General features: G+C 53.9%; 23 non-coding genes across 23 annotated transcripts; all 23 read right to left on the bottom strand.

Annotated features, from left to right (window-relative positions):
• Positions 1-185: 185 nt before the first annotated feature.
• On the bottom strand, positions 186-257 carry Trnae-cuc. The gene has a single exon. It is a non-coding gene; the product is annotated as a tRNA-Glu (tRNA).
• Positions 258-702: 445 nt separating this feature from the next.
• Positions 703-784, bottom strand: Trnal-uag. The gene has a single exon. It is a non-coding gene; the product is annotated as a tRNA-Leu (tRNA).
• Positions 785-1,531: 747 nt separating this feature from the next.
• On the bottom strand, positions 1,532-1,603 carry Trnah-gug. Its single transcript has one exon. It is a non-coding gene; the product is annotated as a tRNA-His (tRNA).
• Positions 1,604-1,989: 386 nt separating this feature from the next.
• Positions 1,990-2,061, bottom strand: Trnae-cuc. Its single transcript has one exon. It is a non-coding gene; the product is annotated as a tRNA-Glu (tRNA).
• A 445-nt stretch (positions 2,062-2,506) lies between these two features.
• Positions 2,507-2,588, bottom strand: Trnal-uag. Its single transcript has one exon. It is a non-coding gene; the product is annotated as a tRNA-Leu (tRNA).
• A 747-nt stretch (positions 2,589-3,335) lies between these two features.
• Trnah-gug lies at positions 3,336-3,407 on the bottom strand. The gene has a single exon. It is a non-coding gene; the product is annotated as a tRNA-His (tRNA).
• Positions 3,408-3,793: 386 nt separating this feature from the next.
• Trnae-cuc lies at positions 3,794-3,865 on the bottom strand. Its single transcript has one exon. It is a non-coding gene; the product is annotated as a tRNA-Glu (tRNA).
• Positions 3,866-4,310: 445 nt separating this feature from the next.
• Positions 4,311-4,392, bottom strand: Trnal-uag. The gene has a single exon. It is a non-coding gene; the product is annotated as a tRNA-Leu (tRNA).
• Positions 4,393-5,139: 747 nt separating this feature from the next.
• Positions 5,140-5,211, bottom strand: Trnah-gug. The gene has a single exon. It is a non-coding gene; the product is annotated as a tRNA-His (tRNA).
• Positions 5,212-5,597: 386 nt separating this feature from the next.
• On the bottom strand, positions 5,598-5,669 carry Trnae-cuc. Its single transcript has one exon. It is a non-coding gene; the product is annotated as a tRNA-Glu (tRNA).
• Positions 5,670-6,114: 445 nt separating this feature from the next.
• Trnal-uag lies at positions 6,115-6,196 on the bottom strand. The gene has a single exon. It is a non-coding gene; the product is annotated as a tRNA-Leu (tRNA).
• Positions 6,197-6,943: 747 nt separating this feature from the next.
• Positions 6,944-7,015, bottom strand: Trnah-gug. The gene has a single exon. It is a non-coding gene; the product is annotated as a tRNA-His (tRNA).
• A 386-nt stretch (positions 7,016-7,401) lies between these two features.
• On the bottom strand, positions 7,402-7,473 carry Trnae-cuc. Its single transcript has one exon. It is a non-coding gene; the product is annotated as a tRNA-Glu (tRNA).
• A 445-nt stretch (positions 7,474-7,918) lies between these two features.
• Trnal-uag lies at positions 7,919-8,000 on the bottom strand. The gene has a single exon. It is a non-coding gene; the product is annotated as a tRNA-Leu (tRNA).
• A 747-nt stretch (positions 8,001-8,747) lies between these two features.
• On the bottom strand, positions 8,748-8,819 carry Trnah-gug. The gene has a single exon. It is a non-coding gene; the product is annotated as a tRNA-His (tRNA).
• Positions 8,820-9,205: 386 nt separating this feature from the next.
• On the bottom strand, positions 9,206-9,277 carry Trnae-cuc. The gene has a single exon. It is a non-coding gene; the product is annotated as a tRNA-Glu (tRNA).
• A 445-nt stretch (positions 9,278-9,722) lies between these two features.
• Positions 9,723-9,804, bottom strand: Trnal-uag. The gene has a single exon. It is a non-coding gene; the product is annotated as a tRNA-Leu (tRNA).
• Positions 9,805-10,551: 747 nt separating this feature from the next.
• On the bottom strand, positions 10,552-10,623 carry Trnah-gug. Its single transcript has one exon. It is a non-coding gene; the product is annotated as a tRNA-His (tRNA).
• A 386-nt stretch (positions 10,624-11,009) lies between these two features.
• Trnae-cuc lies at positions 11,010-11,081 on the bottom strand. The gene has a single exon. It is a non-coding gene; the product is annotated as a tRNA-Glu (tRNA).
• Positions 11,082-11,526: 445 nt separating this feature from the next.
• On the bottom strand, positions 11,527-11,608 carry Trnal-uag. Its single transcript has one exon. It is a non-coding gene; the product is annotated as a tRNA-Leu (tRNA).
• Positions 11,609-12,355: 747 nt separating this feature from the next.
• On the bottom strand, positions 12,356-12,427 carry Trnah-gug. The gene has a single exon. It is a non-coding gene; the product is annotated as a tRNA-His (tRNA).
• Positions 12,428-12,813: 386 nt separating this feature from the next.
• On the bottom strand, positions 12,814-12,885 carry Trnae-cuc. Its single transcript has one exon. It is a non-coding gene; the product is annotated as a tRNA-Glu (tRNA).
• A 445-nt stretch (positions 12,886-13,330) lies between these two features.
• Trnal-uag lies at positions 13,331-13,412 on the bottom strand. The gene has a single exon. It is a non-coding gene; the product is annotated as a tRNA-Leu (tRNA).
• Positions 13,413-13,732: the final 320 nt, after the last annotated feature.

A 13,732-nucleotide genomic window follows, 5' to 3' on the forward strand; every position in this document is an offset into this window, starting at 1 on the left:
CCTCCAAGCCTCTTGACTACAGGTACCGGTATGTGGCTCGATAACAAGTGGATAGACGCCGCATCTCTCTCGCCGTCAGGTGTTGCCGCGAGTCATACTTAACGTAGCTTTCTGCACGCGTCAGCGTAGCGTCAGTCGAGCAAAGTCGAGACAAGTCGCATAGGAGGAGCAAGAAAAACGCGCAAGTCCGGTACCGGGAATCGAACCCGGGCCTCCTCGTTGAGAGCCAGGTATCCTAGCCACTAGACCAAACCGGATAACGACGGAAGTGCTCTTTCCAGCGAACGCAGCAGCCGCCCACGGTTAACTGACGACAACTGTAAAAAATCCACTCTCTCGCGTTATAGAACGGCGTGCTCCGGACGCATTTCGTGGAGACGAACGCCAGCAATGATGAGAGCAAAAGGTGCCTACAAATCCTGTCGTTGCACCACGCACTGTTCTACGACAATTCACCAAGCAGACGCTCACGCGTTGTTGTGTTGTTTCCTTTGCGGGTAATGAGTGCATCTGCCTTCGACACAGGAAACATTACACGTTCGGCAGCTGTGGGATTGGAACCCACGCCTCCGAAGAGAATGGTGCCTGAAACCAGCGCCTTAGACCGCTCGGCCACGCTACCTACACAACACGCGCGTCACAAGAGCTGCGTCCTACCCCACGAGAACACACCGCAACGGCACAAAAATGAGACGTAAAAAGTGGCAACGGTGGGATTCGAACCCACGCCTCCGGAGAGACTGGTGCCTAAAACCAGCGCCTTAGACCGCTCGGCCACGTTACCGTTGGATCAGCAGCGGCAAAACGTTTCGTTTGTACTACAAAGATCACTTCGAAATGGAAGTATCTTGGCAATCGCCGTGCCATGTATTTCCACTGCTCTCCCACTGGAAGCGTCTCTTTAGGCCATCCAACGCAAGAAAAAGCCGTGCCCGCCGTATGGTAGCGACGCCACTTGTCTGTAGCTGTCGCAGTTAAGGAGACAGCGTCAAGAGACGTTTTCGTGCCGTGACCAGGTTTCGAACCTGGGCTTTCCTTAACCACTAAAGTATCGTAGCTGTAACTGTCAGACGGAGTTAGAATGCTCCATGTATCAAACATATGTGAGCTCAAGGAGGTTACACTTGAAGGAAAAGCGGCAGGTTAACGCGATCACATCAAAACCCCCGGCAGCTACGGGATTCGAAACCGCGCCTACAGAGAGACTGGTGCCTTAAACCAGCGCCTTAAAGCGCTCGGCCACGCTACATGCGCTGCTTGGTGCGCCAGTGTTCCTAGCATTTGTAGAAACAGTGCACGCCACAGCTTCCTGTTCTGCTGGGGCTGGCTGCTCATCCATCGCACTTCAAACGACTGCCCTTTTCGACTACAGAGAGCAGCGGACGTCTGCGCTCTGGGAGGCGACATTACGTGTTGGGGATGAAGTGGTAGTGCTAACTGCGGCCTGCGGAACACGAGTGAAAAAATCAAGAGAGTACTGTCATTTCGAGTACTCGCCATTGCAACGGCAGCAAGGCAAAACTTTCAAAATTGCCGTGACCAGGATTCGAACCTGGGTTATTGCGGCCACAACGCAATGTCCTAACCACTAGACGATCACGGCCATGGCCACGGAGGCGCCCGCGAAGGCAGCTGGCTGCAATGCAAGTGGCGATACCCAGCAAAGCCTAGGCCAAGGTGTACGCCACAGCAGTGTCAGACACGGTCTCCATCACATGTATACGAGCAAATGAACGTGCCTGCGCTGTCAGGACTCTAACTACAGTGGTTAGCTGCATTCACCTCCGTGGCAATGTCTTGCAGTCCTCCAAGCCTCTTGACTACAGGTACCGGTATGTGGCTCGATAACAAGTGGATAGACGCCGCATCTCTCTCGCCGTCAGTTGTTGCCGCGAGTCATACTTAACGTAGCTTTCTGCACGCGTCAGCGTAGCGTCAGTCGAGCAAAGTCGAGACAAGTCGCATAGGAGGAGCAAGAAAAACGCGCAAGTCCGGTACCGGGAATCGAACCCGGGCCTCCTCGTTGAGAGCCAGGTATCCTAGCCACTAGACCAAACCGGATAACGACGGAAGTGCTCTTTCCAGCGAACGCAGCAGCCGCCCACGGTTAACTGACGACAACTGTAAAAAATCCACTCTCTCGCGTTATAGAACGGCGTGCTCCGGACGCATTTCGTGGAGACGAACGCCAGCAATGATGAGAGCAAAAGGTGCCTACAAATCCTGTCGTTGCACCACGCACTGTTCTACGACAATTCACCAAGCAGACGCTCACGCGTTGTTGTGTTGTTTCCTTTGCGGGTAATGAGTGCATCTGCCTTCGACACAGGAAACATTACACGTTCGGCAGCTGTGGGATTGGAACCCACGCCTCCGAAGAGAATGGTGCCTGAAACCAGCGCCTTAGAGCGCTCGGCCACGCTACCTACACAACACGCGCGTCACAAGAGCTGCGTCCTACCCCACGAGAACACACCGCAACGGCACAAAAATGAGACGTAAAAAGTGGCAACGGTGGGATTCGAACCCACGCCTCCGGAGAGACTGGTGCCTAAAACCAGCGCCTTAGACCGCTCGGCCACGTTACCGTTGGATCAGCAGCGGCAAAACGTTTCGTTTGTACTACAAAGATCACTTCGAAATGGAAGTATCTTGGCAATCGCCGTGCCATGTATTTCCACTGCTCTCCCACTGGAAGCGTCTCTTTAGGCCATCCAACGCAAGAAAAAGCCGTGCCCGCCGTATGGTAGCGACGCCACTTGTCTGTAGCTGTCGCAGTTAAGGAGACAGCGTCAAGAGACGTTTTCGTGCCGTGACCAGGTTTCGAACCTGGGCTTTCCTTAACCACTAAAGTATCGTAGCTGTAACTGTCAGACGGAGTTAGAATGCTCCATGTATCAAACATATGTGAGCTCAAGGAGGTTACACTTGAAGGAAAAGCGGCAGGTTAACGCGATCACATCAAAACCCCCGGCAGCTACGGGATTCGAAACCGCGCCTACAGAGAGACTGGTGCCTTAAACCAGCGCCTTAAAGCGCTCGGCCACGCTACATGCGCTGCTTGGTGCGCCAGTGTTCCTAGCATTTGTAGAAACAGTGCACGTCACAGCTTCCTGTTCTGCTGGGGCTGGCTGCTCATCCATCGCACTTCAAACGACTGCCCTTTTCGACTACAGAGAGCAGCGGACGTCTGCGCTCTGGGAGGCGACATTACGTGTTGGGGATGAAGTGGTAGTGCTAACTGCGGCCTGCGGAACACGAGTGAAAAAATCAAGAGAGTACTGTCATTTCGAGTACTCGCCATTGCAACGGCAGCAAGGCAAAACTTTCAAAATTGCCGTGACCAGGATTCGAACCTGGGTTATTGCGGCCACAACGCAATGTCCTAACCACTAGACGATCACGGCCATGGCCACGGAGGCGCCCGCGAAGGCAGCTGGCTGCAATGCAAGTGGCGATACCCAGCAAAGCCTAGGCCAAGGTGTACGCCACAGCAGTGTCAGACACGGTCTCCATCACATGTATACGAGCAAATGAACGTGCCTGCGCTGTCAGGACTCTAACTACAGTGGTTAGCTGCATTCACCTCCGTGGCAATGTCTTGCAGTCCTCCAAGCCTCTTGACTACAGGTACCGGTATGTGGCTCGATAACAAGTGGATGGACGCCGCATCTCTCTCGCCGTCAGGTGTTGCCGCGAGTCATACTTAACGTAGCTTTCTGCACGCGTCAGCGTAGCGTCAGTCGAGCAAAGTCGAGACAAGTCGCATAGGAGGAGCAAGAAAAACGCGCAAGTCCGGTACCGGGAATCGAACCCGGGCCTCCTCGTTGAGAGCCAGGTATCCTAGCCACTAGACCAAACCGGATAACGACGGAAGTGCTCTTTCCAGCGAACGCAGCAGCCGCCCACGGTTAACTGACGACAACTGTAAAAAATCCACTCTCTCGCGTTATAGAACGGCGTGCTCCGGACGCATTTCGTGGAGACGAACGCCAGCAATGATGAGAGCAAAAGGTGCCTACAAATCCTGTCGTTGCACCACGCACTGTTCTACGACAATTCACCAAGCAGACGCTCACGCGTTGTTGTGTTGTTTCCTTTGCGGGTAATGAGTGCATCTGCCTTCGACACAGGAAACATTACACGTTCGGCAGCTGTGGGATTGGAACCCACGCCTCCGAAGAGAATGGTGCCTGAAACCAGCGCCTTAGAGCGCTCGGCCACGCTACCTACACAACACGCGCGTCACAAGAGCTGCGTCCTACCCCACGAGAACACACCGCAACGGCACAAAAATGAGACGTAAAAAGTGGCAACGGTGGGATTCGAACCCACGCCTCCGGAGAGACTGGTGCCTAAAACCAGCGCCTTAGACCGCTCGGCCACGTTACCGTTGGATCAGCAGCGGCAAAACGTTTCGTTTGTACTACAAAGATCACTTCGAAATGGAAGTATCTTGGCAATCGCCGTGCCATGTATTTCCACTGCTCTCCCACTGGAAGCGTCTCTTTAGGCCATCCAACGCAAGAAAAAGCCGTGCCCGCCGTATGGTAGCGACGCCACTTGTCTGTAGCTGTCGCAGTTAAGGAGACAGCGTCAAGAGACGTTTTCGTGCCGTGACCAGGTTTCGAACCTGGGCTTTCCTTAACCACTAAAGTATCGTAGCTGTAACTGTCAGACGGAGTTAGAATGCTCCATGTATCAAACATATGTGAGCTCAAGGAGGTTACACTTGAAGGAAAAGCGGCAGGTTAACGCGATCACATCAAAACCCCCGGCAGCTACGGGATTCGAAACCGCGCCTACAGAGAGACTGGTGCCTTAAACCAGCGCCTTAAAGCGCTCGGCCACGCTACATGCGCTGCTTGGTGCGCCAGTGTTCCTAGCATTTGTAGAAACAGTGCACGTCACAGCTTCCTGTTCTGCTGGGGCTGGCTGCTCATCCATCGCACTTCAAACGACTGCCCTTTTCGACTACAGAGAGCAGCGGACGTCTGCGCTCTGGGAGGCGACATTACGTGTTGGGGATGAAGTGGTAGTGCTAACTGCGGCCTGCGGAACACGAGTGAAAAAATCAAGAGAGTACTGTCATTTCGAGTACTCGCCATTGCAACGGCAGCAAGGCAAAACTTTCAAAATTGCCGTGACCAGGATTCGAACCTGGGTTATTGCGGCCACAACGCAATGTCCTAACCACTAGACGATCACGGCCATGGCCACGGAGGCGCCCGCGAAGGCAGCTGGCTGCAATGCAAGTGGCGATACCCAGCAAAGCCTAGGCCAAGGTGTACGCCACAGCAGTGTCAGACACGGTCTCCATCACATGTATACGAGCAAATGAACGTGCCTGCGCTGTCAGGACTCTAACTACAGTGGTTAGCTGCATTCACCTCCGTGGCAATGTCTTGCAGTCCTCCAAGCCTCTTGACTACAGGTACCGGTATGTGGCTCGATAACAAGTGGATAGACGCCGCATCTCTCTCGCCGTCAGTTGTTGCCGCGAGTCATACTTAACGTAGCTTTCTGCACGCGTCAGCGTAGCGTCAGTCGAGCAAAGTCGAGACAAGTCGCATAGGAGGAGCAAGAAAAACGCGCAAGTCCGGTACCGGGAATCGAACCCGGGCCTCCTCGTTGAGAGCCAGGTATCCTAGCCACTAGACCAAACCGGATAACGACGGAAGTGCTCTTTCCAGCGAACGCAGCAGCCGCCCACGGTTAACTGACGACAACTGTAAAAAATCCACTCTCTCGCGTTATAGAACGGCGTGCTCCGGACGCATTTCGTGGAGACGAACGCCAGCAATGATGAGAGCAAAAGGTGCCTACAAATCCTGTCGTTGCACCACGCACTGTTCTACGACAATTCACCAAGCAGACGCTCACGCGTTGTTGTGTTGTTTCCTTTGCGGGTAATGAGTGCATCTGCCTTCGACACAGGAAACATTACACGTTCGGCAGCTGTGGGATTGGAACCCACGCCTCCGAAGAGAATGGTGCCTGAAACCAGCGCCTTAGACCGCTCGGCCACGCTACCTACACAACACGCGCGTCACAAGAGCTGCGTCCTACCCCACGAGAACACACCGCAACGGCACAAAAATGAGACGTAAAAAGTGGCAACGGTGGGATTCGAACCCACGCCTCCGGAGAGACTGGTGCCTAAAACCAGCGCCTTAGACCGCTCGGCCACGTTACCGTTGGATCAGCAGCGGCAAAACGTTTCGTTTGTACTACAAAGATCACTTCGAAATGGAAGTATCTTGGCAATCGCCGTGCCATGTATTTCCACTGCTCTCCCACTGGAAGCGTCTCTTTAGGCCATCCAACGCAAGAAAAAGCCGTGCCCGCCGTATGGTAGCGACGCCACTTGTCTGTAGCTGTCGCAGTTAAGGAGACAGCGTCAAGAGACGTTTTCGTGCCGTGACCAGGTTTCGAACCTGGGCTTTCCTTAACCACTAAAGTATCGTAGCTGTAACTGTCAGACGGAGTTAGAATGCTCCATGTATCAAACATATGTGAGCTCAAGGAGGTTACACTTGAAGGAAAAGCGGCAGGTTAACGCGATCACATCAAAACCCCCGGCAGCTACGGGATTCGAAACCGCGCCTACAGAGAGACTGGTGCCTTAAACCAGCGCCTTAAAGCGCTCGGCCACGCTACATGCGCTGCTTGGTGCGCCAGTGTTCCTAGCATTTGTAGAAACAGTGCACGCCACAGCTTCCTGTTCTGCTGGGGCTGGCTGCTCATCCATCGCACTTCAAACGACTGCCCTTTTCGACTACAGAGAGCAGCGGACGTCTGCGCTCTGGGAGGCGACATTACGTGTTGGGGATGAAGTGGTAGTGCTAACTGCGGCCTGCGGAACACGAGTGAAAAAATCAAGAGAGTACTGTCATTTCGAGTACTCGCCATTGCAACGGCAGCAAGGCAAAACTTTCAAAATTGCCGTGACCAGGATTCGAACCTGGGTTATTGCGGCCACAACGCAATGTCCTAACCACTAGACGATCACGGCCATGGCCACGGAGGCGCCCGCGAAGGCAGCTGGCTGCAATGCAAGTGGCGATACCCAGCAAAGCCTAGGCCAAGGTGTACGCCACAGCAGTGTCAGACACGGTCTCCATCACATGTATACGAGCAAATGAACGTGCCTGCGCTGTCAGGACTCTAACTACAGTGGTTAGCTGCATTCACCTCCGTGGCAATGTCTTGCAGTCCTCCAAGCCTCTTGACTACAGGTACCGGTATGTGGCTCGATAACAAGTGGATGGACGCCGCATCTCTCTCGCCGTCAGGTGTTGCCGCGAGTCATACTTAACGTAGCTTTCTGCACGCGTCAGCGTAGCGTCAGTCGAGCAAAGTCGAGACAAGTCGCATAGGAGGAGCAAGAAAAACGCGCAAGTCCGGTACCGGGAATCGAACCCGGGCCTCCTCGTTGAGAGCCAGGTATCCTAGCCACTAGACCAAACCGGATAACGACGGAAGTGCTCTTTCCAGCGAACGCAGCAGCCGCCCACGGTTAACTGACGACAACTGTAAAAAATCCACTCTCTCGCGTTATAGAACGGCGTGCTCCGGACGCATTTCGTGGAGACGAACGCCAGCAATGATGAGAGCAAAAGGTGCCTACAAATCCTGTCGTTGCACCACGCACTGTTCTACGACAATTCACCAAGCAGACGCTCACGCGTTGTTGTGTTGTTTCCTTTGCGGGTAATGAGTGCATCTGCCTTCGACACAGGAAACATTACACGTTCGGCAGCTGTGGGATTGGAACCCACGCCTCCGAAGAGAATGGTGCCTGAAACCAGCGCCTTAGACCGCTCGGCCACGCTACCTACACAACACGCGCGTCACAAGAGCTGCGTCCTACCCCACGAGAACACACCGCAACGGCACAAAAATGAGACGTAAAAAGTGGCAACGGTGGGATTCGAACCCACGCCTCCGGAGAGACTGGTGCCTAAAACCAGCGCCTTAGACCGCTCGGCCACGTTACCGTTGGATCAGCAGCGGCAAAACGTTTCGTTTGTACTACAAAGATCACTTCGAAATGGAAGTATCTTGGCAATCGCCGTGCCATGTATTTCCACTGCTCTCCCACTGGAAGCGTCTCTTTAGGCCATCCAACGCAAGAAAAAGCCGTGCCCGCCGTATGGTAGCGACGCCACTTGTCTGTAGCTGTCGCAGTTAAGGAGACAGCGTCAAGAGACGTTTTCGTGCCGTGACCAGGTTTCGAACCTGGGCTTTCCTTAACCACTAAAGTATCGTAGCTGTAACTGTCAGACGGAGTTAGAATGCTCCATGTATCAAACATATGTGAGCTCAAGGAGGTTACACTTGAAGGAAAAGCGGCAGGTTAACGCGATCACATCAAAACCCCCGGCAGCTACGGGATTCGAAACCGCGCCTACAGAGAGACTGGTGCCTTAAACCAGCGCCTTAAAGCGCTCGGCCACGCTACATGCGCTGCTTGGTGCGCCAGTGTTCCTAGCATTTGTAGAAACAGTGCACGCCACAGCTTCCTGTTCTGCTGGGGCTGGCTGCTCATCCATCGCACTTCAAACGACTGCCCTTTTCGACTACAGAGAGCAGCGGACGTCTGCGCTCTGGGAGGCGACATTACGTGTTGGGGATGAAGTGGTAGTGCTAACTGCGGCCTGCGGAACACGAGTGAAAAAATCAAGAGAGTACTGTCATTTCGAGTACTCGCCATTGCAACGGCAGCAAGGCAAAACTTTCAAAATTGCCGTGACCAGGATTCGAACCTGGGTTATTGCGGCCACAACGCAATGTCCTAACCACTAGACGATCACGGCCATGGCCACGGAGGCGCCCGCGAAGGCAGCTGGCTGCAATGCAAGTGGCGATACCCAGCAAAGCCTAGGCCAAGGTGTACGCCACAGCAGTGTCAGACACGGTCTCCATCACATGTATACGAGCAAATGAACGTGCCTGCGCTGTCAGGACTCTAACTACAGTGGTTAGCTGCATTCACCTCCGTGGCAATGTCTTGCAGTCCTCCAAGCCTCTTGACTACAGGTACCGGTATGTGGCTCGATAACAAGTGGATGGACGCCGCATCTCTCTCGCCGTCAGGTGTTGCCGCGAGTCATACTTAACGTAGCTTTCTGCACGCGTCAGCGTAGCGTCAGTCGAGCAAAGTCGAGACAAGTCGCATAGGAGGAGCAAGAAAAACGCGCAAGTCCGGTACCGGGAATCGAACCCGGGCCTCCTCGTTGAGAGCCAGGTATCCTAGCCACTAGACCAAACCGGATAACGACGGAAGTGCTCTTTCCAGCGAACGCAGCAGCCGCCCACGGTTAACTGACGACAACTGTAAAAAATCCACTCTCTCGCGTTATAGAACGGCGTGCTCCGGACGCATTTCGTGGAGACGAACGCCAGCAATGATGAGAGCAAAAGGTGCCTACAAATCCTGTCGTTGCACCACGCACTGTTCTACGACAATTCACCAAGCAGACGCTCACGCGTTGTTGTGTTGTTTCCTTTGCGGGTAATGAGTGCATCTGCCTTCGACACAGGAAACATTACACGTTCGGCAGCTGTGGGATTGGAACCCACGCCTCCGAAGAGAATGGTGCCTGAAACCAGCGCCTTAGACCGCTCGGCCACGCTACCTACACAACACGCGCGTCACAAGAGCTGCGTCCTACCCCACGAGAACACACCGCAACGGCACAAAAATGAGACGTAAAAAGTGGCAACGGTGGGATTCGAACCCACGCCTCCGGAGAGACTGGTGCCTAAAACCAGCGCCTTAGACCGCTCGGCCACGTTACCGTTGGATCAGCAGCGGCAAAACGTTTCATTTGTACTACAAAGATCACTTCGAAATGGAAGTATCTTGGCAATCGCCGTGCCATGTATTTCCACTGCTCTCCCACTGGAAGCGTCTCTTTAGGCCATCCAACGCAAGAAAAAGCCGTGCCCGCCGTATGGTAGCGACGCCACTTGTCTGTAGCTGTCGCAGTTAAGGAGACAGCGTCAAGAGACGTTTTCGTGCCGTGACCAGGTTTCGAACCTGGGCTTTCCTTAACCACTAAAGTATCGTAGCTGTAACTGTCAGACGGAGTTAGAATGCTCCATGTATCAAACATATGTGAGCTCAAGGAGGTTACACTTGAAGGAAAAGCGGCAGGTTAACGCGATCACATCAAAACCCCCGGCAGCTACGGGATTCGAAACCGCGCCTACAGAGAGACTGGTGCCTTAAACCAGCGCCTTAAAGCGCTCGGCCACGCTACATGCGCTGCTTGGTGCGCCAGTGTTCCTAGCATTTGTAGAAACAGTGCACGCCACAGCTTCCTGTTCTGCTGGGGCTGGCTGCTCATCCATCGCACTTCAAACGACTGCCCTTTTCGACTACAGAGAGCAGCGGACGTCTGCGCTCTGGGAGGCGACATTACGTGTTGGGGATGAAGTGGTAGTGCTAACTGCGGCCTGCGGAACACGAGTGAAAAAATCAAGAGAGTACTGTCATTTCGAGTACTCGCCATTGCAACGGCAGCAAGGCAAAACTTTCAAAATTGCCGTGACCAGGATTCGAACCTGGGTTATTGCGGCCACAACGCAATGTCCTAACCACTAGACGATCACGGCCATGGCCACGGAGGCGCCCGCGAAGGCAGCTGGCTGCAATGCAAGTGGCGATACCCAGCAAAGCCTAGGCCAAGGTGTACGCCACAGCAGTGTCAGACACGGTCTCCATCACATGTATACGAGCAAATGAACGTGCCTGCGCTGTCAGGACTCTAACTACAGTGGTTAGCTGCATTCACCTCCGTGGCAATGTCTTGCAGTCCTCCAAGCCTCTTGACTACAGGTACCGGTATGTGGCTCGATAACAAGTGGATGGACGCCGCATCTCTCTCGCCGTCAGGTGTTGCCGCGAGTCATACTTAACGTAGCTTTCTGCACGCGTCAGCGTAGCGTCAGTCGAGCAAAGTCGAGACAAGTCGCATAGGAGGAGCAAGAAAAACGCGCAAGTCCGGTACCGGGAATCGAACCCGGGCCTCCTCGTTGAGAGCCAGGTATCCTAGCCACTAGACCAAACCGGATAACGACGGAAGTGCTCTTTCCAGCGAACGCAGCAGCCGCCCACGGTTAACTGACGACAACTGTAAAAAATCCACTCTCTCGCGTTATAGAACGGCGTGCTCCGGACGCATTTCGTGGAGACGAACGCCAGCAATGATGAGAGCAAAAGGTGCCTACAAATCCTGTCGTTGCACCACGCACTGTTCTACGACAATTCACCAAGCAGACGCTCACGCGTTGTTGTGTTGTTTCCTTTGCGGGTAATGAGTGCATCTGCCTTCGACACAGGAAACATTACACGTTCGGCAGCTGTGGGATTGGAACCCACGCCTCCGAAGAGAATGGTGCCTGAAACCAGCGCCTTAGAGCGCTCGGCCACGCTACCTACACAACACGCGCGTCACAAGAGCTGCGTCCTACCCCACGAGAACACACCGCAACGGCACAAAAATGAGACGTAAAAAGTGGCAACGGTGGGATTCGAACCCACGCCTCCGGAGAGACTGGTGCCTAAAACCAGCGCCTTAGACCGCTCGGCCACGTTACCGTTGGATCAGCAGCGGCAAAACGTTTCGTTTGTACTACAAAGATCACTTCGAAATGGAAGTATCTTGGCAATCGCCGTGCCATGTATTTCCACTGCTCTCCCACTGGAAGCGTCTCTTTAGGCCATCCAACGCAAGAAAAAGCCGTGCCCGCCGTATGGTAGCGACGCCACTTGTCTGTAGCTGTCGCAGTTAAGGAGACAGCGTCAAGAGACGTTTTCGTGCCGTGACCAGGTTTCGAACCTGGGCTTTCCTTAACCACTAAAGTATCGTAGCTGTAACTGTCAGACGGAGTTAGAATGCTCCATGTATCAAACATATGTGAGCTCAAGGAGGTTACACTTGAAGGAAAAGCGGCAGGTTAACGCGATCACATCAAAACCCCCGGCAGCTACGGGATTCGAAACCGCGCCTACAGAGAGACTGGTGCCTTAAACCAGCGCCTTAAAGCGCTCGGCCACGCTACATGCGCTGCTTGGTGCGCCAGTGTTCCTAGCATTTGTAGAAACAGTGCACGTCACAGCTTCCTGTTCTGCTGGGGCTGGCTGCTCATCCATCGCACTTCAAACGACTGCCCTTTTCGACTACAGAGAGCAGCGGACGTCTGCGCTCTGGGAGGCGACATTACGTGTTGGGGATGAAGTGGTAGTGCTAACTGCGGCCTGCGGAACACGAGTGAAAAAATCAAGAGAGTACTGTCATTTCGAGTACTCGCCATTGCAACGGCAGCAAGGCAAAACTTTCAAAATTGCCGTGACCAGGATTCGAACCTGGGTTATTGCGGCCACAACGCAATGTCCTAACCACTAGACGATCACGGCCATGGCCACGGAGGCGCCCGCGAAGGCAGCTGGCTGCAATGCAAGTGGCGATACCCAGCAAAGCCTAGGCCAAGGTGTACGCCACAGCAGTGTCAGACACGGTCTCCATCACATGTATACGAGCAAATGAACGTGCCTGCGCTGTCAGGACTCTAACTACAGTGGTTAGCTGCATTCACCTCCGTGGCAATGTCTTGCAGTCCTCCAAGCCTCTTGACTACAGGTACCGGTATGTGGCTCGATAACAAGTGGATAGACGCCGCATCTCTCTCGCCGTCAGGTGTTGCCGCGAGTCATACTTAACGTAGCTTTCTGCACGCGTCAGCGTAGCGTCAGTCGAGCAAAGTCGAGACAAGTCGCATAGGAGGAGCAAGAAAAACGCGCAAGTCCGGTACCGGGAATCGAACCCGGGCCTCCTCGTTGAGAGCCAGGTATCCTAGCCACTAGACCAAACCGGATAACGACGGAAGTGCTCTTTCCAGCGAACGCAGCAGCCGCCCACGGTTAACTGACGACAACTGTAAAAAATCCACTCTCTCGCGTTATAGAACGGCGTGCTCCGGACGCATTTCGTGGAGACGAACGCCAGCAATGATGAGAGCAAAAGGTGCCTACAAATCCTGTCGTTGCACCACGCACTGTTCTACGACAATTCACCAAGCAGACGCTCACGCGTTGTTGTGTTGTTTCCTTTGCGGGTAATGAGTGCATCTGCCTTCGACACAGGAAACATTACACGTTCGGCAGCTGTGGGATTGGAACCCACGCCTCCGAAGAGAATGGTGCCTGAAACCAGCGCCTTAGACCGCTCGGCCACGCTACCTACACAACACGCGCGTCACAAGAGCTGCGTCCTACCCCACGAGAACACACCGCAACGGCACAAAAATGAGACGTAAAAAGTGGCAACGGTGGGATTCGAACCCACGCCTCCGGAGAGACTGGTGCCTAAAACCAGCGCCTTAGACCGCTCGGCCACGTTACCGTTGGATCAGCAGCGGCAAAACGTTTCGTTTGTACTACAAAGATCACTTCGAAATGGAAGTATCTTGGCAATCGCCGTGCCATGTATTTCCACTGCTCTCCCACTGGAAGCGTCTCTTTAGGCCATCCAACGCAAGAAAAAGCCGTGCCCGCCGTATGGTAGCGACGCCACTTGTCTGTAGCTGTCGCAGTTAAGGAGACAGCGTCAAGAGACGTTTTCGTGCCGTGACCAGGTTTCGAACCTGGGCTTTCCTTAACCACTAAAGTATCGTAGCTGTAACTGTCAGACGGAGTTAGAATGCTCCATGTATCAAACATATG

Source organism: Schistocerca piceifrons, chromosome 1 (assembly GCF_021461385.2).
Source record: "Schistocerca piceifrons isolate TAMUIC-IGC-003096 chromosome 1, iqSchPice1.1, whole genome shotgun sequence".
NCBI lineage: Eukaryota > Metazoa > Arthropoda > Insecta > Orthoptera > Acrididae > Schistocerca > Schistocerca piceifrons.